This window comes from Castanea sativa, chromosome 1, assembly GCF_040712315.1.
Source record: "Castanea sativa cultivar Marrone di Chiusa Pesio chromosome 1, ASM4071231v1".
Classification (NCBI taxonomy): Eukaryota; Viridiplantae; Streptophyta; class Magnoliopsida; order Fagales; family Fagaceae; genus Castanea; species Castanea sativa.
The window spans coordinates 40,928,350-40,950,411 of NC_134013.1; the positions used below are offsets into that span (position 1 = coordinate 40,928,350).

Consider the following 22,062-nt stretch of genomic DNA (forward strand, 5'->3'; position numbering starts at 1 on the left):
CTTTCTATAGATACTAATATTGTTGGGCAATTGGCTCTTCTGAGAATTTGCTAAATAAGCTTACAACTCAGATCATGAGCAGTCTCATTGTTTCCCTATAGCTTTGTTGCACAAATCATCAATTTTTGCAAATGAGCTTCAAAAATCCAGAGTTCCACACGTATTTTTCACCTTCAAATTTTGAAAAGGCATAAGCAGGTAAAGAGTACATATGTTGAGCTAGTAAGGAAATAATAACCGCTAAAGAGGCTACAACAAGACCTAATTAAAAATGAATCGAATTATTTATTGTGTCAAAGACTATTATGTCCATGCCCTAATTGCCCGCCTAAAGGGGTATATGTGCTTCTAAAAGATCTATTATTCTGTTCCCAATATCGAAGTTCGTTCTATACAAACGATCAGTAACGAGAAAAATTAATGCAATAGCTAAATGATGATATATCAGTCAACCATAAACTCTACGTTTGCAGATTTAATCCCCTGTGAAAGGTTAGAATGGTAGTTCTTGCGCCTTGGGAGGTACCAAATAAATGATTACTTGAATCGGGGTTTTGAGCATAAAGATTCCATTAACCTGTAAAAAGTGGGCCTAATCCTTGGGGATGCAGCAATACTTATTCCATTGAATGTATTCCCCCCTGGATCCAGGAATAGTGACATGGACTAAATGTTCTGTCCAAGCCAAGAAATTTACTCCTAATAGGCCTAACAAATGATGACTATATTCTCAAGTCAAGACTGCAAATTCAATGATCTGAACCAGATCAAATTTCTAAATGATCTAAACAGTAAAGAAAAAAGAGAAGGTTTTGATCACCACTAACTTTAGTTCAATAATTTTCCAAGATTTTGTATATTACAATCTCAGCAACCATCATGACTTCATGTAATTCTAAGTAATTAACTACTCTCTCGAGATTGTGTATGTGATGTTGCTCCAGCATTTCAGTGCATACAATGGAAATGAGCTGGTAGTTGACATGCAAATGATAGGTCAGTTTAACGGACAGCTGAACTTCCTAAGTCAGCAGCAAAATGAGAAGGTAAGAAGAATGAATTCCTCTATAATTTTTTTGGCCCAAAAGAATTCATGGCTCAAACGTGATGCTCAACAGGGCATTCCAACAGGAAAAATAATGAATTCCTCTCCATAATTTTTCTTTATTCTATTTTCTGTGATACAAAAGGGGAAGGGGGGGGGGGGGGGGGGAAGGTTTGGGAAGAGACTATTCAAGCAAGAGAAAAAAAAAAATCCCTACGACAAGGGAAATAATGAATTCCTCTCCATAATTTTTCTTTATTCTATTTTCTGTGATACAAAAGGGGAAGGGGGGGGGGGGGGAAGGTTTGGGAAGAGACTATTCAAGCAAGAGAAAAAAAAAAAAAAAAATCCCTACGACAAGGGTGTTGATTTATTCCCTTGCAGCTTTGAGTACCCCTCCCACGTAGTTAAGAGGCTATTTGACAGTGTATTTTAAACAACAGTTTTCAGTGTTTAAATAATATTACACGCATTTTTACATACTTTTTTACCCATACGTATTTAAAAAAAAATACAAATAATGTTATTAAGAACGAATTCAGATCCTTTAGAATTCCTAGGGTACTCTACCAAGTAGAGTTCATTAAATCCTAACCACTCTTTAATGATTTAATGGTCTAGATTCTGCCATGTCAGCATTTCATTAACAATCATCTTAATTGTTTTGTTTAAGAATATTATTTTATTATTTTAAGAATATTATTAATGAAATGCTGACATGGCAGAATCTAAACCATTAAATCATTAAAGAGTGGTTAGGATTTAATGAACTCTACTTGGTAGAGTACCTAGGAACTCTAGAGGATCTGAATCCTATTAGAACAACATTACCAGATGAACCCTAATTTATCCCTGGGTTTGTTTTCAAGATTCCCAAGCCTATTTTCTATAGAGTCTAATCTTTTCCCAGGCCAAACTGCACAAATTTGACTTTCCGGTTATCTAATAAATGGAGTAGACCCTCTCTGCCAGGCTTGGGCAAGCTGGCTTTTGATGCCAATAGATTAAGATCTTCAAATATACTCACAACCTACCATATCAATAGGCCAGATTAGCAGACCTCTAAAAAGATAATGATAGACAAAATTTAAATTCTCATAAAAGTTTGCACTTTGTTTTTGTTGATAAGTAAATAAAAATTTGTACTTTCATTCTATGTAACACAATAGATCACTTACGGTTTCCTCGGCACAATAGAGGTTTGTAGCAATTATCCCAGTTGGTCCTCTTTTCAACCATCCACATACATTCAATCCCTCCTCAAGCAGAGTTGGATCTCCTGAAGTATCATGTAGAACTCGACCTCTGATGTTGGGAACCACACCTGAATACAAAGTCATTGCATGGGTTAGCGTATAAATTCATTTGTGAAGTTGTGCAGCAGGTGACCTACAAGCTAAGAGGCACGGACACTTTCTCAGGTGTGTCCAAAGACACTTCTGAATGCATGTTGGAAAGCTTTTTGGTAAATTCCTTTGATTTTAGACATGTTTAAAGATTTTGATAGTTTGTTTTTTATTTTAAAACTTAAATAAAATATACTTAAAGATATATATTTTGAGAAGTAACAGAGTTTTACTAAAACTCAAAGCTTTTATACAGGAAGTATACAACACAAAAACAAGGAAAGAAATATATACAGGACGAGAATTTGTTGGCTAATAAGTATCTACGAAATCCAAAAAAAGAATTCATAAAGTATAGGGCGTGAGCCACCACTCATAGAGTCGTTAGAAATAGGAACTTAAGATTTGGCAATTCGAATGATTCCTCTCTTTCCAAATGCACCACCTGAGACACATAGGAGCAGCATAGCAAGAACAGAATTGGGAATTTCCCAATTGAGTCCAACTAGGCAAAGTAAATAAACCCACAAATCTCTAGCAATAGTGCAGTGTAAAAGGAGATGGTTCATTGATTCTCCATTAGCCTTACACATACAACACCAGTCCATAATGAGAATGCCCTCTTTCGTAAATTATCCGTTGTCAAGATTTTCCCTAAATCTACTTATCAAAAACCATTTCTAGGGAAAATCGGTGGAACATACATATCCTTCTTGGAGCTCTCTCTATAAAACCTTTTAACCTGGAATCCTTTTGTTGGTGATGGAAGCCACACCAATTTATCACCTCCTGTGGGGGTGACCTACTGTATATTAATCATCAAAGATATGTGCCAAGGATTCTCTCTTCCAATCTTGAGCTTCTCTGATAAACACTGGCTTCCAATGTTGCTGACCGTTAACCTACTCCGTATAATCCAAAATCAAGGCCTTGTATCTCTAGAAAATCCGAATAACTCAAGGTACTTGCAAATGAAAATTCAATTGCTATTTACGCTTGCCATCACCCACCTCAAAGTGTGTATATGAAGCAAATTTAGCCCAACCATTTCTAATGTTTTTTCACAAATCCACCCTGTAAGGTCCTTTAACAGTTCCAAAGCACCAACCACCACTACTAATACAAAATATACCTAAACCTCTCTCTCTATATATAGAATTAATAAAAGCTATATTGGAAAAGTACATTGTGTTCACCATAGTGAACAAATTGTTCTTGAAACAGTTACAACAAATCAAGAAGGAGGACCAGCCAAGCAGAAAATTTCTGATATTTTCATCACAGAAGAATCCAGAGAGTCTATTAAACATGCTGTTAAGAGAGATAATGATGGTATGCCCATTTTTGATGAAAATATTAATCAAGGAATTCCTGATGGTGTTAATACCTTGGTTTATACTACTCTTAAACATTTTGTTGGTACTCCATCTAATATTTCATCTAGGATTTCTGATTATTTGAATAATTTGAGATGTCCTACTATGCCTGATTACAAATGGTACCAAGATGTGTTTATTTCCAGAGTAATGCTCCGGAAAGATTCCGAGAAGCCTTATTGGAAAGAGAGGTTTATTGATGGTCTGCCTCCTATCTTTGCTCATAAGGTAAAAAATGAATTAATAGGAAAAAATGATTCTATTGACTATGATAATTTAACTTATGGTGATATTTTCAGTACTATTAAAAAACTTGGAATTAACATGTGTAATGATGAAAAACTGTTAAAGCAACAATTAAAAAACAAGAAAAAAGCTAAATATGAAATGGGTAATTTCTGTGAACAATATAGTTTACCTCCTATTGCCCCTTCCAGGCAAAAAGAAAAAAGTAAACATGATAAAGTTTACAAAAGTTATTCCCATAAAAAGCATAAAAGATACACAAGGAAGGATGACAGCGCAGAAGGTGGAAGCACAACATATATATAATAATTCAAAATATTTATAATTGAAAGTAAGGTAGTAGAACCAGCCAAGCAGTTATATTAAAATAGATCAAAGATATTAAAACATAAGTGTTTATTGAAAGTAATTCAAAACACTTATAGTAGTTAAAGGGTTGCAGTAGTTACAAGATTACAATAATCAACAGGGATAGTAGTACAAGGCTTGAAAGTTAGTCCTGGTTCTAGTTACAAGCTTTGTGGAAATAGTGAGATATTCTGATCTAAGGGAAGTCCTAAAGATAGTTTTAAAGGAGATCCTAAGAAAGAATTCTGAATTGCAATAAGGGACAACCCCCCTTATATAGGTAAATAAAACAGTGAATAGTGATATTTTTTACTATTCATATCAGGACCCGTGAGGGGCAACAAGAACGCATAATTAGGACCCATGTAGGGCAGCAGGGGCATATAAACCAGAAGCTTATCAGGTTGGCTTTTGTGCCAAAAGTAGTTTGGCATGTTGTGCCGAAAGCATCAGTAGTAGGAAGTAAAGCAGTGGGAAAATGATTTAACTTGGGTAAATATTGTAGCAGTATTGCCCGTTATGCAAGCCAGACAAACAGTAAGATCATCATCATGCTCCTAGATCAGGAGTATTTTCTTCATCATATTCTTTATCATGTCCAAACCAATCTTTTGGATAAGGTTGGGGGTATGGATAATAAGGACTTTTTGCAACAAAGCCTTCTTCATCAGAATTTCTAATAGCAGCATCCTTTTCTTCTCTAATATTTTTTTTCGAGAAGAGTATATAAAGCTTCCTTGCATAGATCATCATAAGAATCCTTAATCACCTTGGAGGATGAAGTAGATGGTGTAATGTCAGCATGAGCCAAATGCGCCAGAGAAAGCTGCGTGGGCAGAGGCTTAGGAGACATTCTTTTGTAACCATTATCTATGATTTGTAGAACATAACCAAATTTATGCCACCATTTAACACACCAATGTCTGGTAAGGATATCATCTTCTTTTTCGTATTGCCATTTTAAAATCCAAGGGATTCTGACGTGTTTAACAAAATGGAGAAGGGATGGAAACTTGGCATTATGAGCATTTGTCTTAAGGTTTTTTTCAAAAGACTTGAAGCAGTTTGAAAGAGGTTTGGCGAAAATATCAGTACCAGGACCATATTGATTCCACCAACTAGTAAACCAAAGAGGCAAATTAACAGTTTCTTCAAATTCTTTATCAAAGTTAATAAACCATGAATGAGTCATTGTGTCATTCTGATGAAGCATGAATCGGAACCAAGTAGTAATATAATCATAATATAAGTACGAAATAGGGTGCTTTGGAAGTCTTCTTGATGTGGCAAGGGAGTGTCCCCATTTGGCTTCAGAAATAATATTTTTCAAATAAACACTGTGGTAAATAATTTTGGACTTATCATTTTGATACTAAATAGTTTGAATAACAATGGATACTTCCTAGCGCAAAATATCTAAATAATATTCTAACTTTTTATCACCATGTTCTGGAATGCAGTGAAACAACGGAGGGAAGTAGCTTTTTGCAATCTGAAGAGGATTCCTGATTGCAGACCGGTTTGGTTCAATAAAAAACAGGTTTTGGAAATATTGCTTTTTAATATATTAGGAAGCATTGGGTTTTCTTGGGTAAATAGTTTTAACCGGTTGGTTAACAGGGGTCAAGGCATAAGGATCATAGGCCGAGGCCAAAACAGATGAGTAATTGGGCTTAGGAATTGTTCCTAGAGGGGGTGAAACAGTTAACAATGTCATTGGGAGAAATAGGTTCTTTTTTCACAATTTGATTAGGTGGTTCAACAGGGTTTTTGTCTTTGGATATTTTACTTGCCATTGTGGTACTGCAAGAATTCACGAGTGAGGAAATCAGGAACAGTATTTTGAGAACCTTTTATATATTCAATAGTAAAATAAAAAACACTTAAAATAGCTTACCATCTGGCAAATATATGTTTTGAAGCAATATTTTCGACATCTTTTTCAATGACATATTTTGCGCTTTTGCAATCAATTCTCAATAAAAACTTTTGGTTTAATAGATCACTTTGAAACTTTGAAATACATAATACTATGGCTAAAATCTCTTTCTTTATAGTACTATAATTTAATTGTGCAGCATTCCAGACCCCAGAGTAGAAGCGAACAATTTGTTCGGATGAGTCTGATGAAACTTTCTGTTTCAGAATACCTCCATAACCAATGTCAAAGGCATCAGTTTCAACAATCATGAAAGCATTAACAGTAGGGATATGAAGACAAGACAAAGTTTTGACATGAGATTTGATTTGCTTAACAAGAGAAGTGTGAATGTCAATCCAAGGAGGAGGATTACTTTGCAACCGATCAAAGAGTGGTTTGCATTGTTTCCTCAGATCTTTGTAGAAATCAGCAACATAGTTTAGGGAACCAAGAAATCTTTGAAGTTGGGTTTTGTCAATAATTTCATCAGGAAATTTGTCAGCAAATTGAATAGCTTTGTCAATAGGATGGATTTGTCCTTCAAAAATATCATAGCCAAGAAATCTTACTTTGGTTTGGAAAAGTTTGATTTTCTTGGCAGAGACAACAAGGCCATTTCTTTTGATAGTATCTAGAAACGAGTACAAATGTTTCTAGTGTTCATCAATAGAATTGGAGAAGATCAAAACATTATCAATGTAAACAATAGTAAAATGACTGAAAGAATTGAAAATATCATTCATAATATTTTGGAATTCACTTGGAGCATTTTTAAGACCAAAAGGCATAACATTCCACTCATAGTGACCAAAAGGTGTGGTGAAAGCAGTCTTATACCTATCCTTTTCACTAACCTAGACTTGCCAAAATCCAGATTTCATATCAAACTTGGAAAAAACTACAACATCACTCAACCTATGAACTAAATCATTTTTATTGGGGACAGGATACCTAATCCATTCTAAGACTTTTTTCAAAGGCTTGTAGTTAATCACAAGGCGAGGGGTTTCTCTCTCAAGCTCAGCATTTTTTTGGACATAGAAAGCAGCACAAGACCAAGGGGACTTGCTATTCCTAATCCGTTTTTTCTTAAGTAAATCATTTATTTCATTTTTACAAAATTCAACAGTTTCAGCATTCATTTGAATAGGGCGAGCTTTAGTAGGAATATTCTTTTCACTAAAATCTTTAATATAAGGCAGGTCAACAATATGTTTCTTCCTATGCCAAAAAACATTAGGAATATCAGAACAAACATCATTCATCAGGATTTTCTGAAAATTATCAATTTTAGATTTTAATAATTTATTAAAAAGTTGTTCAACAATTTTTTTGTATCTAATTTCTTGCTTAAGGAAGTCGAGATGTTTAACTTTAGCATGAATTAGATTAAAGGCATCATTATTTTCAAATTTTGAACAGAATTTAAACTTTACTTTTTGTCCAAAAGGATCAGTAGTAATTCCATCATCTTCAACAAAGAAAGGATACAAGATAGCAATAAAAGGTAGACCAAGAATTAATTTATTAGTCATGTTTTCAACAAGCACAGAGGGTATCTTAAAACAAACATTATCATGGCAAACATGAGCATTATTCAATTCATACTTGATTTTCATTTGAGTTCCATTAGCAGAAACCAATCTTTCAGTAGATTTTTCAAAGTATTTAAAAGGAAAGATAGGAATAGTTAAGAAACCTAGAATTTCTTGTTCTTCACTTTTAGTTAACATATTTCCTTTGGTTAACATATTAATAGATTTAATAACATTACAACAAGAATCTCTACAACCAAATTTAACATTAGGAGAATTGGAAGTATCACTACAAGAGTGATAAGCCGAATCAAATGAGGAGGAGAAATCCTCTTCAAAGGAATCAATTAAAGTAGTAGAATCAAGAATTTGAAATAATTCTTTTTGATCATCATCATTAATGTTCAACATGTTCAATTTATTCTTTAATTTACCAAGCTTTTGGTTACAGTCTTTACTGAAATGGTCAAATTTGCCACAGTTAAAGCATTTACCATTACCTGATCTTTGTTTATCATGCTTTTTAAATGCAGATTTCTTTTTAGCATAAAAATCATTAGGTTTAACAAAATTGGTTCTGTATCTTTTATGCTTTTTATGGGAATAACTTCTGTAAACTTTATCATGTTTACTTTTTCCTTTTTGCCTGGAAGGGGCAATAGAAAGTAAACCATATTGTTCACAGAAATTACCCATTTCAGATTTAGATTTCTTTTTATTTTTAATTGTTGTTTTAACAGTTTTTCATCATTACACACACTAATTCCAAGTTTTTTAATAGTACTGAAAATATCACCATAGGTTAAATTATCATAGTCAATAGAATCACTTTTACCAATTAATTCATTTTTTTCCTTATGAGCAAAGATAGGAGGCAGACCATCAATAAACCTCTCTTTCCAATAAGGCTTCGTGGAATCTTTTCGGAGCATCACTCTAGAAATAAACACATCTTGGTACCATCTGTAACCAGACATAGTAGGACATCTCAAATTATTCAGATAATCAGAAATTCGAGATGAAATATTAGATGGAGTACCAACAAAATGTTTAAGAATAGTATAAACCAAAGTATTAACACCATCAAGAATACCTCGATTAATATTTTCATAAAAAATGGGCATACCATCATTATCTCTCTTAACAACATGTTTAATAGATTCTCTGGATTCTTCTGTGAGATGCGAATCCCACCATCCTCGAAGAGTATTAGAAAAACCAGTAGCAAGCAAGTCAACAATATCAGGGTGATCAAGATCATTATGGTTGTTCATGTATGCAATATCAACCATAGACATGTGAGCCATTTTGTTAATAATTTCTTGTTCAGACAAACCATCAATATTCCATTCATAAAGTTTTTTAGTAGAAACAGAAAATTGAGTTTGAAAAGATCTTTCTTCAAACTGTATATCAGGAGGAGTAGGTCTAGAATACTAATTTTTTGTAAAAGACACGGGATTGGGTTTTCCAACAAATCTTTTAACTTCTGGTAAACCATCATCAAAAATATTTTTGTAAGAAACAGAAGATATTGAGTCAGAATTTGTGTCTTCTTCAGAAACAATTTCTTTCTCATTTCTTGAAATAGCACAAGTAGCATTTTTTGAAGTAGAAGTCTCTTCAGGTTTGACTTTCAAATCAGTTTTGGCATTTAAATCAACAAGAATTTTTTCAACCTTGTCAAGAGTTTTACTCTGAGAATTTTTAAAAGTAATTTTTTCTCTTTGACTGGGTAGATCAATCAAAGGTTTCTCAGGTTTTGAGGCAGTAGGTTTTTTAACAATTTTTTCTTCAATATGATCAAGCTGTTGACCAATAACATGCAAAGATTCATTAGTAAAATTTTTTTGTTCACTAACAATAGGAGTTTTATCATTAGCAATTTTGAAAGGGGAGGCCTTCACCTCAGCATTTTGGTGAGATATCAAAACAGTTTCAAGGGGTGGATGACTAGACCGAACAACGGTTTTGTCTTCCTTTTTGAAATTTGATTTTTTTATTACATTCAAATGATTAGTATGAACATCATTTTTTGAAACATAATAATTTTCAAGATAATCAAAAAACAAAATATGTTTTCCCAACAAATTCATTTTTTCTTTCCATTTCCTCTTAACTTTATCTTTTTCAGACTGAGCAAAAGTACTTTGGTAATATTTCCTTTTACTTCTATTTTTTGGAAGCATAAACTTATTATACAAAGCAACCATATCAATTTCAAAATCATTATTGACACGAGTTAAAACTCTGAATTGATTTTGGTAAGGAGGAGTTTCAATAGGAGGAAAATCAGATCCAGAAGGAGCATCAGAGTTTGCATCATTTTCTTCTTCATTAGCATTCTTTCCTTGGCTAATAGTGTTGTTGTGTCTTTCATATTCTGTCTGTGTCTATCTGACCTTGTGATACTTCGTTGTTATGTTCCTTCTTACCGTCATTGGCGCCACCATAGCCGTAAATTGAAGTCCTAGATCCGAACAGTAAGGCCTATGAAGCCAGGAGAGCGTGAGGGCATGAGAGGAATAAGGTTGGTTGCGGTATGTGTTACGAAATGCAACGGTTGTGAGACAAAACATGATAATTGAGTGTTATAACTAAGATAGCTATGGATAGGATGTGGAGATCCAAGTCCTCTATTAGCTCTAGGACTGGTTGTTCTCCTGATATTGTGAATGAAGAAGATCACACTATAGAAGAAAGTGAGTACCCTGATTTCAGAAAATGGAATATTCCAAAAGTTTCTACTAAATCTGTTTACAAACTCAGTTGGAAAGAAAATAATGTTTTCTCCGAATATATAGTTAGAACTATTGAACAAACTTTTTCTATCTCTAGAACTCATGAAAAATGTTGCTTATTTTCCTAAAAAGATATTAATGATTTCATGACTAAGAAACTTAAATATTTACATATTGGTATTGTTCAAGTTGCTGTTAAACCTTTAACTAGAAAAGGTATTAATGCATCTGTTCTCATGTGTTTACGTGATGCTAGATTTAAAAGATTTAAAAGATTTAATGATAGCATTCTTGGTATGATTACTGCTTCTTTATATGATGATCCTGTTTTCTTTGATTGTTATCTTGATCTCACTCTTGCTTTGGATGATCCTAATATTGTTAAAGCTTTGACATTGAACATATTGACATCTGGTTATGATATGGTTGAAGGTAGTAAGCCTTTTACTCTTATTTACCGTATTTATTACCGATTGCTTGATTCTCAGTTAATTCCTCGTGCTAGAGGAAGAGATCCTGCAGGTAAGATTATGTTAATTCAATGTTCAACCCCTGATGCTAAGATCCAAGTCCACAAAATGATTCAATGGCAAGATATAATTCTTCCCAAAGAATGGACGGTGGAACGTGAAACTCCACCTGTTAAATCTGTTTTTGATGAACTCAATCTTACTAATATTCAACAATATGCTGATGGTACTGTTAAAATTTGTTTTGGTGAAAATAAACCTTTGAGGATCAACGAAGGAAGACCTTCCTTTGCTGGATCTAAAAGTTTTAGAGATCATGATATTGACGAGTTTTTGAAAAAGAATTTTGAAAAACCAGACTTAAGGCTAAAAGGAGTTGCGAGCAACAACTCTCAAGTTAGCACTGCTTTTTATTGAACTAGAGCTGAATCTCCCTCTAATATTAGCAAAAATGCTAATGAAGAAGAAGATGATGCAAAATCTGATGCTCATTCTAGATCTGACTTTCCACCTATTGAAACCCCTATTCACTACAATCAATTACGAGTTTTAACTCGTGTCAATAATGATTTTGAAATTGATATGGTTGCTTTGTATAATGAGTTTATGCTTGCAAAAAATAGAATTAAAAGGAAATATTACCAAAGTACTTTTGCTTAGTTTGAAAAAGATAGAGTTAAGAGGAAATGGAAAGAAAAAATGATTTTGATGGGAAAACATATTTTGTTTTTTGATTACCTTGAAAATTATTATGTTTCAAAAGATAAAGTTCATACTAATCATTTGAACGTAATAAAAAAATCAAATTTTGAAAAGGAAGACAAAACCATTGTTCGGTCTAGTCATCCTCCCCTTGAAACTGTTTTGATAACTCACCAAAAGGCTGAGGTGAAGGCCTCCCCTTTCAAAATTGCTGATGAAAAACTCCTATTGTTAGTATTATTGAACAAAACAATTTTACTAATGAATCTTTGCATATTATTGGCCAACAGCTTTACCGTATTGAAGAAAAGGTTGTTGAAAACCCTGTTGTTTTAAAACCTAAGAAGCCTTTGATTGATCTACCCAGTCAAAGAGAAAAACTAGTTTTCAAAACCTCTCAGAGTAAGACTCTTGATAAGGTTGAAAAGATGCTTGCTGATTTGAATGCTAAAACTGATTCAAAAATCAGAACTGAAGAAACTTCTAGTTCAAAAAATGCTGCTTGTGCTATTTCAAGAAATGAGAAAGAAATTGTTTCTGAAGAAAACACATATTCTGACTCATTATCTTCTGTTTCTTACAAAAATTTTTTTGATGATAGTCTACCAGAAGTTAAGAGATTTGTTGGAAAACCCAATCCTATGTCTTTTACAAAAAACTAGTATTCAAAACCTACTTCTCTTGATATACAGTTTGAAGAAAGATCTTTTCAAACTCAATTTTCTGTTTCCGCTGAAAAACTTTATGAATGGAATATTGATGGTTTGTCTGAACAAGAAATTATTAACAAAATGGCTCATATGTCTATGGTTGCTATTGCTTACTTGCATAATCATAATGACCTTGATCACCCTGTTATTGTTGATTTTCTTTCTACTGGGTTTTCTAGTACTCTTCGAGGATGGTGGGACTCACATCTCACAGAAGAATCTAGAGAATCTATTAAACATGCTGTTAAAAGAGATAATGATGGTATGCCTATTTTTGATGAAAATATTAATCAAGGTATTCCTGATGGTGTTAATACTTTGGTTTATATTATTCTTAAACATTTTGTTGGTACTCCATCTAATATTCCATCTCAAATTTCTGATTATTTGAATAATTTGAGATGTCCTACTGTGTCTGATTACAGATGGTACCAAGATGTGTTTATTTCTAGAGTAATGCTCTGGAAAGATTCTACGAAGCCTTATTGGAAAGAGAGGTTTATTGATAGTTTGCCTCCTATCTTTGCTCATAAGGTAAAACAAGAATTAATTGGTAAAAATGATTCTATTGATTATGATAATTTAACATATGGTGATATTTTCAGCACTATTAAAAAACTTGGAATCAACATGTGTAATGATGAAAAATTGTTAAAACAACAATTAAAAAATAAAAAGAAAGCTAAATATGAAATGGGTAATTTCTGTGAACAATATGGTTTACCTCCTATTGCCTCTTCTAGGCAAAAAGGAAAAAGCAAACATGATAAAGTTTCCAAAAGTTATTCCCATAAAAAACATAAAAGATACAAAAACAACTTTTTTAAACCCAATGATTTTTATGCTAAAAAGAAATCTGCTTTTAAGAAGCATGATAAACAAAGATCAGGTAAAGGTAAGTGCTTTTACTGTGGCAAATTTGGCCATTTCAGTAAAGACTATAACCAAAAGCTTGGTAAATTGAAAGATAAATTGAATTTGTTAAACATTAATGATGATGATCAAAATGAACTGTTTCAAATACTTGATTCTACTCCTTTGTCTAATTCATTTGAAGAGGATTTCTCCTCTTCATCTGACTCTGATTATCACTCTTTCAGTGATACTTTTAAACTTGGATGTAGAAACTCATGTTGTAATATTATAAAATCTGTTAATATGTTAACCAAAGGAAATATGTTAACTAAAAGTGAAGAACAAGAAAATTTGTTGTTAACCATAATCAGTAAAATTAGTAACCCTGAGTTGCAAAAAGAATATCATGACAAGTTTAAGAAAAACTTAACAAAAGATGAAAAGTCTAAAAAACTTAAATCTAAAATAAGTTTTGAAGAAACTTTGGAAAGATTTAATAAAAATAAATCCAAAGAAGTAACTGTTATCGACCTTCAACATGAAATTACTATTGTTAAACAAGAAATAATCCAGCTGAAAAATGATATGAAAACTGTTAAACATGATAATCTTGATCTTAAACAAGAAGTGTTAATTCTCAAACTTGATAAAAAAATGGATAAACATCAGTCTGATAGTGATGAGCAACAAGATGGAGATGAATCCACTCAACAAGCTCCTCCTTCTGGTAATGTTTCTGATAATGATTTGATTAATTCGATTGATAATCAACTTGCTCTTGTTAAACATATTATGCCTCCAAAATGTTTCACTAAAGTCAAGATTGTTGTTTCACATGATTATGCTTTCAAAATTGTTGCTATGATTGATTCTGGTGTTGATGTTAACTGTATCCAAGAAGGATTGATCCTTTCTAAATATTTTGAAAAATCAACTGAAAGATTGGTTTATGCTAATGGTACTCAAATGAAAATTAAATATGAGTTGAGCAATGCTCATGTTTGCCATGATAATGTTTGCTTTAAAATACCTTCCGTGCTTGTTGAAAATATGACTGATAAAGTGATACTTGGTTTGCCTTTTATTGCTACTCTGTATCCCTTCCTTGCTGAGGATGATGGAATTACGACTGATCCTTTTGGACATAAAGTAAAATTTAAATTCTGTTCAAAATATGAAACCATATTGATGATGCTTTAGTTAAACATCTTAACTTCCTTAAGCAAGAAGTTAGATACAAGAAAATTATTGAACGACTTTCTGATAAATTATTGCAATCCAAAATTGATAGATTTCTGAAAATCTTGATGGATGATGATTGCTCTGATATTCCTAATACCTTTTGGTATAGGAAGAAACACATTGTTGACTTACCTCATGTAAAAGATTTAGTAAAAAGAATATCTTCACTAAAGACGATCCTATCCAAACGAATGCTGAATTTCAACAAGAAATTCTTCATATTAATCATAAACTTTTGACCGAGTCCTTAGAATGGACCAGATACCCTATCACCAATGACCAGGTCAAGTCTTTTCTCTACCCCAGTACTTTCGAAATTGATCATTACCATTCTAGAGTCTGTCACCTAGCACAACTAATACATATACTATGGATTTTGGAAAGGAATTTTCAAAATACTTTCATCACAAGATATTTTATTATCTTTTTTCGTGCTTGGTAGGCAAAAGAAAATATTAATACCACTAATAAGTGGAATATAATGCCTTCTTTGGCAAAGAAGAAGAACAAGGGAAAAGTACCAGCAGAGGGCTATCCTCAAGACAAAAGGCGCCCAGCAGGTCAACCTTTTGTAATGCATGAAGGCGCGTCTTTTGGAACAAAATCCAATGGTGCAACATCCCTTCAGGAATTTTTCCCGGCAGAGGAGACATATTCTAGTGGTGATATCATAATTGCTTTACATGAAGTTTTGTCCAGAGAACTGCAATTCCATAATGGAATCTTTTGTAAACTGCCAGATTCCATTAAATTCATTCTTGACAACCTTCAAGCTGCCTTCCTATTAAACCGTCATAAACTTTTCAAAAGAAGTATGAGAGCACTTGAAATTCACCTTGTTAACCTAACTACTCAAAATGAAGCCTGCACAAGTCATCCTGCTGACCTTAGTGCTCAAATTGAGGCTTATGCCAACTACCTTGTTGACTACCTTATTAACTCCAAGAGCCATCCTAATAAACCAAATATTGCAACCCTCATTAGTCAACTCTTTGGCAAAGAGGAAATCCATTCAATGGATTAAAAGACTATAATGGGTACTGATTATGCTAGACTGAGTCTTAAGACCCAATCTTTGCTAAGAAGTGTTGTTGCCAACTTGCCCCCAGAAGTACAATCATGTATTTTTGAAAGCAAGGCTATGACCAATGATCTTAATCTTTGGCTCAAATATTTCAAAACTCTTGTTACAATCACTCCTGATCTTATTGAACCTGATGGCCCCAGTAGTGCTTACATAAAAAAGAAGTGCGGAAAGTACTTTGGGAGTAGTCTTAGAGTTCATGAAATGGGCCATCCTTTCCCTGGCCTTTTGATCAATTATGAAGACGGCTCAGATGATGATCCCTCCTGGCTATCTCAAATGTTTGAATTTGGCTTTATTAGACTCATAAGATTAACGAGTCAGGCCCAGATTAGCTAATTTCCTGATATTATTCAAAAAGCTGTTACAAATATTGAAAGTCCTTATGTTTCCATCCAATGTTGAAGCACTTTACCTAAATGGGAAAAGAATAATTGGATGAATGTTCAACCTTCTAAGCATATTGTTCTCATTAATGGTTATACTCACCAAGGACAATGGTATGAAGGTCATTCTTATGTTTCATATAAACGTCCTTAAACACTTGCTGAATGTTGGAGAAGTTATTTCAATAATCAGATTCTAGATGTCAGCCAAGAATTATGGAAAGATTACCACTTCTTTGGATGTACAGATAGAATTTCTATTTTTGTAAATAAACTGTATGCTTCAGCTGTCCACCATCTTCAATGGACAAAACATGATGACCTAAGAATATTTCTCACAAGAGATCCTGTTTATGAACCATTGTTTTATTGTGGCTTTTGCAACCAGTATGTTACTTATCATGAACATGATTGTGATGATGAATGGGATCCTTATCCAGCACGAGATCCCAATAATGGTTACCCATCTGATGCTTCCTCTACTAATTAAAGACCTCTATTTTTCCAGTCTGCATAAAGGCCAATTCCAAAAAATCTTTTCCCAAGAGAAATAATTACTATTTCTTTACCCCCTATTTCACTTCCTATTTCACCCATCAATGATGCTCTGGTTGACTACTTACTACAATATTCTACTTCTTTTTGACTTCTTTGGCTCCACTGACACTCCATCAATAACTATTGAAGTTCCTACTTTAATGATATATGATATATTCATGTCATGCCAAACTTTACAATATTCACCTAAGGTGAAAATGTTCACTATTGCCTTACCTGTTACCTTTAATGATGTTCCTAAGACCCCTTTGTTGACTGCTTTTGGCAAGAATCGCCAAACTACTTTTGGCTTAAAAGTATGTTTTTTTTTGGGATAAGCTTCCTATTTATGCACCCCTCACGAGTCTGGATTATGCGCCTCTGTTGCCCCTCACGGGTCCTGATATGAAGAGTGAAAAATGTCACTATTCACTACTTTATTTACCTATATAAGGGGGTTGTCCCTTATTACAATTCAGAATTCTCTCTTAGAATCTCCTTTAGAACTCTCTCTAGGACTTTCCTTAGATCAGAATATCTCACTGCTTCTTACAAAGCTTGTAACTAGAACCAGGACTAGCCTTCAATCCTTGTACTACTACCCCTTGCTATTGTTGTGCTCCTGTAACTACTGCAATCCTGTAACTACTGTAAGTGTTTTGAATCACTTTCAATAAACAATTCTGTTTTTAATATCTTTTGATCTATTTTGATATAACTGCTTGGCTGGTTCTACCGCCTTATTTTCAATTACATTTACTTTGAATTATTTTGATATAACTGCTTGGCTGGTTCTACCACCTTACTTTCAATCATTATTTTGATATAACTGCTTGGCTGGGTCTACCACCATACTTTCAATCATAACTATTATATCTGTTGTGCTTCTGCCTTCTGCACTTTTGTCCGTCCCACATTAAAAATCTTTTGAAAATCGTTTTCCAAAAACCATAATATAGCAAAAGTTTGTGCAAGATAACAGACTCTAGAATAGTACTAATCAATCTTGGAGGTATTGAGATAGTGGAAAAGCTTGGTTAGGACATTGGTGGTAGGGTACCTAGCCCACTCAAAGGAGTTGGTCAAAAGTTTATGATGAATGAGAGGACTAGGAATTCTTATTTGAAGTGCAACATACGTAGGACAATTTGTTGTAGAAATATTTTCACTAAAGTCTTTAACATAAGGTAAGTCAACAATATATTTCTTTCTATGCCAAAAAGCATTGGAAATATCAGAACAATCATCATTCCTCAAGATTTTCTGAAAATTATCAATTTTGGACCTTAATAATTTATTAGAAAGTTGTCCAACAATTTTCTTGTATCTAACTTCTTGCTTAAGGAAGTTGAGATGTTTAACTTTGGTATGAATAAGATTAAAAGCATCATAAGTTTCATACTTTGAACAAAATTTAAATTTCACTTTCTGTCCAAAAGGATCAGTAGTAATACCATCATTTTCAACAAAGGAAGGATACAGAATAGCAATAAAAGGCAGACCAAGAATCACTTTATCACTCATATTTTTAACAAGAACAGAAGGAATCTTGAAACAAACATCTTCATGGCAAATATGAGCATTACTTAATTCATATTTAATCTTCATTTGAGTTCTGTCCGTGTAACTACAAGGCGAGGGGTTCCTCTCTCAAGTTCAGCATTTTTCTATACATAAAAAGCAGCACAAGACCAAGGGGACTTGCTATTCCTAATCAGTTTTTTTCTTAAGTAAATCATTTATTTCATTTTTACAAAATTCAACAGTTTCAGCATTCATTTGAATAGGGCGAGCTTTAGTAGGAATATCTGTTTCACTAAAATCTTTAATATAAGGCAAGTCAAACAATGTGCTTCTGCCTATGCCAAAAAGCGTTAGGTATATCAGAACAAACATCATTCATCAATATTTTCTGAAAATTATCGATTTTGGATTTTAATAATTTATCAGAAAGTTGTTCAACAATTTTCTTGTATCTAACTTCTTGCTTAAGGAAGATGAGATGTTTAACTTTAGCATGAATCAGATTAAAAGCATCATCATTATGGAATTCAAACTTTGAACAAAATTTAAACTTTACTTTCTGTCCAAAAGGATTAGTAGTAATTCCATCATCTTCAACAAAGAAAGGATACAATGTAGCAATGAAGGGAAGTCCCAGTATCACTTTATCAGTCATGTTTTCAACAAGCACAGAGGGTATCTTAAAACAAACATTATCATGACAAATAGTAGCACTATTCAATTCATACTTGATTTTCATTTTAGTTCCATTAGCAGAAACCAATCTTTTAGTTGATTATTCAAAATATTTAGAAGGGATTAATCCTTCTTGAATACAATTAACATCAGCACTAGAATCTATCATAGTAACAGTTTTGAAAGCATAATCATGAGAAACAACAATTTTGACTTTAGTAAACTATTTTGGAGGCACAATCTGTTTAACAAGAGAAAGTTGATTATCAATTAAATTGATCAAATCATTGTTAGAAACATTACCAGAAGGAGGAGCTTGTTGAGTGGATTCATCTCCATCTTGATGCTCATCACTATCAGACTAATGTTTATCCATTTTTTTTTATCAAGTTTAAGAAATAACACTTCTTGTTTAAGATCTAGATTATCATGTTTAACAGTTTTCATATCGTTTTTTAACTGGATTATTTCTTGTTTAATAGTAGCAATTTCATGTTGAAGGTCGTTAATAGTTACTTCTTTGGATTTATTTTTATTAAATCCCTTTGGTAATTCAAAAATATTTCCTTGGCTGTTTTGAATTATTTTGAAATTAAGACTTTAGTTACCTCGGAGAAACATATTTGCCATGAATATGTTTGTTTCAAGATTCCTTCTATGCTTGTTAAAAATATGAGTGATAAAGTGATTCTTGGTTTGCCTTTTATTGCTACTCTGTATCCTTTCTTTGTTGAAAATGATGGTATTACTACTGATCCTTTTGGACAGAAAGTGAAATTTAAATTTTGTTCAAAGTATGAAACTTATGATGCTTTTACTCTTATTCATACCAAAGTTAAACATCTCAACTTCCTTAAGCAAGAAGTTAGATACAAGAAAATTGTTGGACAATTTTCTGATAAATTATTAAGATCCAAAATTGATAATTTTCAAAAAATCTTGAGGAATGATGATTGTTCTGATATTTCCAATGCTTTTTGGCATAGAAAGAAATATATTTTTGACTTACCTTATGTTAAAGACTTTAGTGAAAATATTTCTACAGCAAATTGTCCTACGTATGTTGCACTTCAAATAAGAATTCCTAGTCCTCTCATTCATCATAAACTTTTGACCAACTCCTTCGAGTGGGCCAGGTACCCTACCACCAATGTCCTAACCAAGCATTTCCACTATCTCAATACCTCCAAGATTGATTATTACCATTTTAGAGTCTGTTATCTTGCACAAACAATTGCTATATTATGGTTTTTGGAAAACAATTTTCAAAAGATTTTTAATGTTTATCCTTACCCTATTAAATTACCCAATACTAATAAATTATTCACCATTGCAACCTGTTTTACTATCTTCCCTTTTGCATGGCAGGAAAGAGAAAATATTATTAATACCACTAGTAAGTGGAATAAAACGCCTTCTTCAGCAGAGAAGAAGAACAAGGGGAAAGTACCGGCAGAGGGCTATCCTCAAGACAAAAGGCTCCCAGTGGGACAACCTTTTGTAATGCATGAAGGCGCATCTTCTGGAACAAAATCTAGTGGTGCAACATCCCTTCAGGAATTTGTCTCGACAGAGGTGACATATTCCAATGGTGATATAATAATAACCTTACAGGAAGTATTGTCCAGAGAATTGCAATTCCATAATGGAATCTATAGTGAATTACCAGATTCCATCAAATTCATTCTTGATAACCTGCAAGCTGCTTTCTTATTAAACCGCAATACCCTTCTCAAGAAGACTATGAGAGCACTCAAAACTCACCTTGTTAACCTTACTGCTCAAAATGAGGCTTGCACAAGTCATCTTGCTGACCTTACTACTCAAAATGAGGCTTATGCCGACTGCCTTGTTGACTACTTTGTTAACTCCAAGGCCCATAGGAGCCAACCTAATAAACCAAATATTGCAACCCTCATTAGTCAACTCTTTGGCAAAGAGGAAATCCATTCAATGGATAAAAAGACTATAATGGGTACTGAGTATGCCAGATTGAGTCTTAAGCCCAATCTTTGCTAAAAAGTGTTGTTGCCAACTTGCCTACAGAAGTACAATCTTGTATTTTTGAAAGCAACGCTATGACCAAAGATTCGGACCTTTGGTTCAGATGTTTCAAAACTCTTGTTACAATCGCCCCTGATCTTGTTCACTTAAATGGTCCTGATAATGCTCAATACAGGGCAGAATGGGGAAAACACTTTGGGAGTAGTTTTAGAGTTCATGAAATAGGCCATCCTTTCCCCGGCCTTTTGATCAACTATGAAGATGGTTCAGATGATGATCCCTCCTAGCTATCTCAAATGTTTGAATTTGGCTTTATTAGATTAATAAGATTAACGAATTATGCCCAGATCAGCCAATTTCCTGATATTATTCAAAAAGCTATTACAAATGTTGAAAGTCCTTATGTTTCCATCCGATGTTGGAGCACTTTACCTAAATGGGAAAAGAATAATTGGATGAATGGTCAACCCTCTAAGCAACTTGTTCTCATTAATGGTTATACCCACCAAGGACAATGGTATGAAGGTAACTCTTATGTTTCCTATAAATGTCCTTATGCACTTGCTGGATGCTGGAGAAGTTATTTCAATAATCAAATTCTAGATGTCAGCCAAGAATTTCGGAAAGATTACCACTTCTTTGGATGTATAGATAGAATTACTCTTTTTGTAAATAAACCGTATGCTTCAGCTGTTTGCCATCTACAATGGACAAAACATGATGACCCAAGAATATTTCTCACAAGAGATCCGGTTTATGAACCATTGTTTTATTGTGATTTTTGCAACTAGTATGCCACTTATCATGAACATGACTGTGATGATGAATGGGATCCTTATCCGGCAGGAGATCCCAATGATGGTTACCCATCTGATGCTCCCTCTACTAATTAAAGATATTCTATTTGTCCGGTCTGCAAAACTTTCCTCGGGTGAAAATAGTTACTATTTCTTCACTCCCTATTTTTACTTATCAATGATGATTCCTTGACTACTTTTGATATCACCATACGGCTTCCTTTATTGACTTCTTTCAATGTTGGAATATTTTCTCTATGGTGACTACCATTATCCTACATAAGAATAATGTCTCATTTATTGACCACTTTCCACAACGGCCAATACTGCTACAGTATTTACCCAAGTTAAATCAAAATAATTATAATTGAAAGTAAGGCGATAGAACCAGTCAAACAGTTATATCAAAATAATTCAAAGTAAATGATAATTGAAATTAAGGTGGTAGAACCAGCCAAGCAGTTATATCAAAATAGATCAAAGATATTAAAACAAAAGTGTTTATTGAAAGTAATTCA

General features: G+C 33.3%; 1 pseudogene; it reads right to left on the minus strand.

Annotated features, from left to right (window-relative positions):
• Positions 1-1,872: 1,872 nt before the first annotated feature.
• Positions 1,873-22,062, minus strand: part of LOC142627160 (NADPH:adrenodoxin oxidoreductase, mitochondrial-like) — a 64,476-nt pseudogene continuing 44,286 nt past the window's right edge.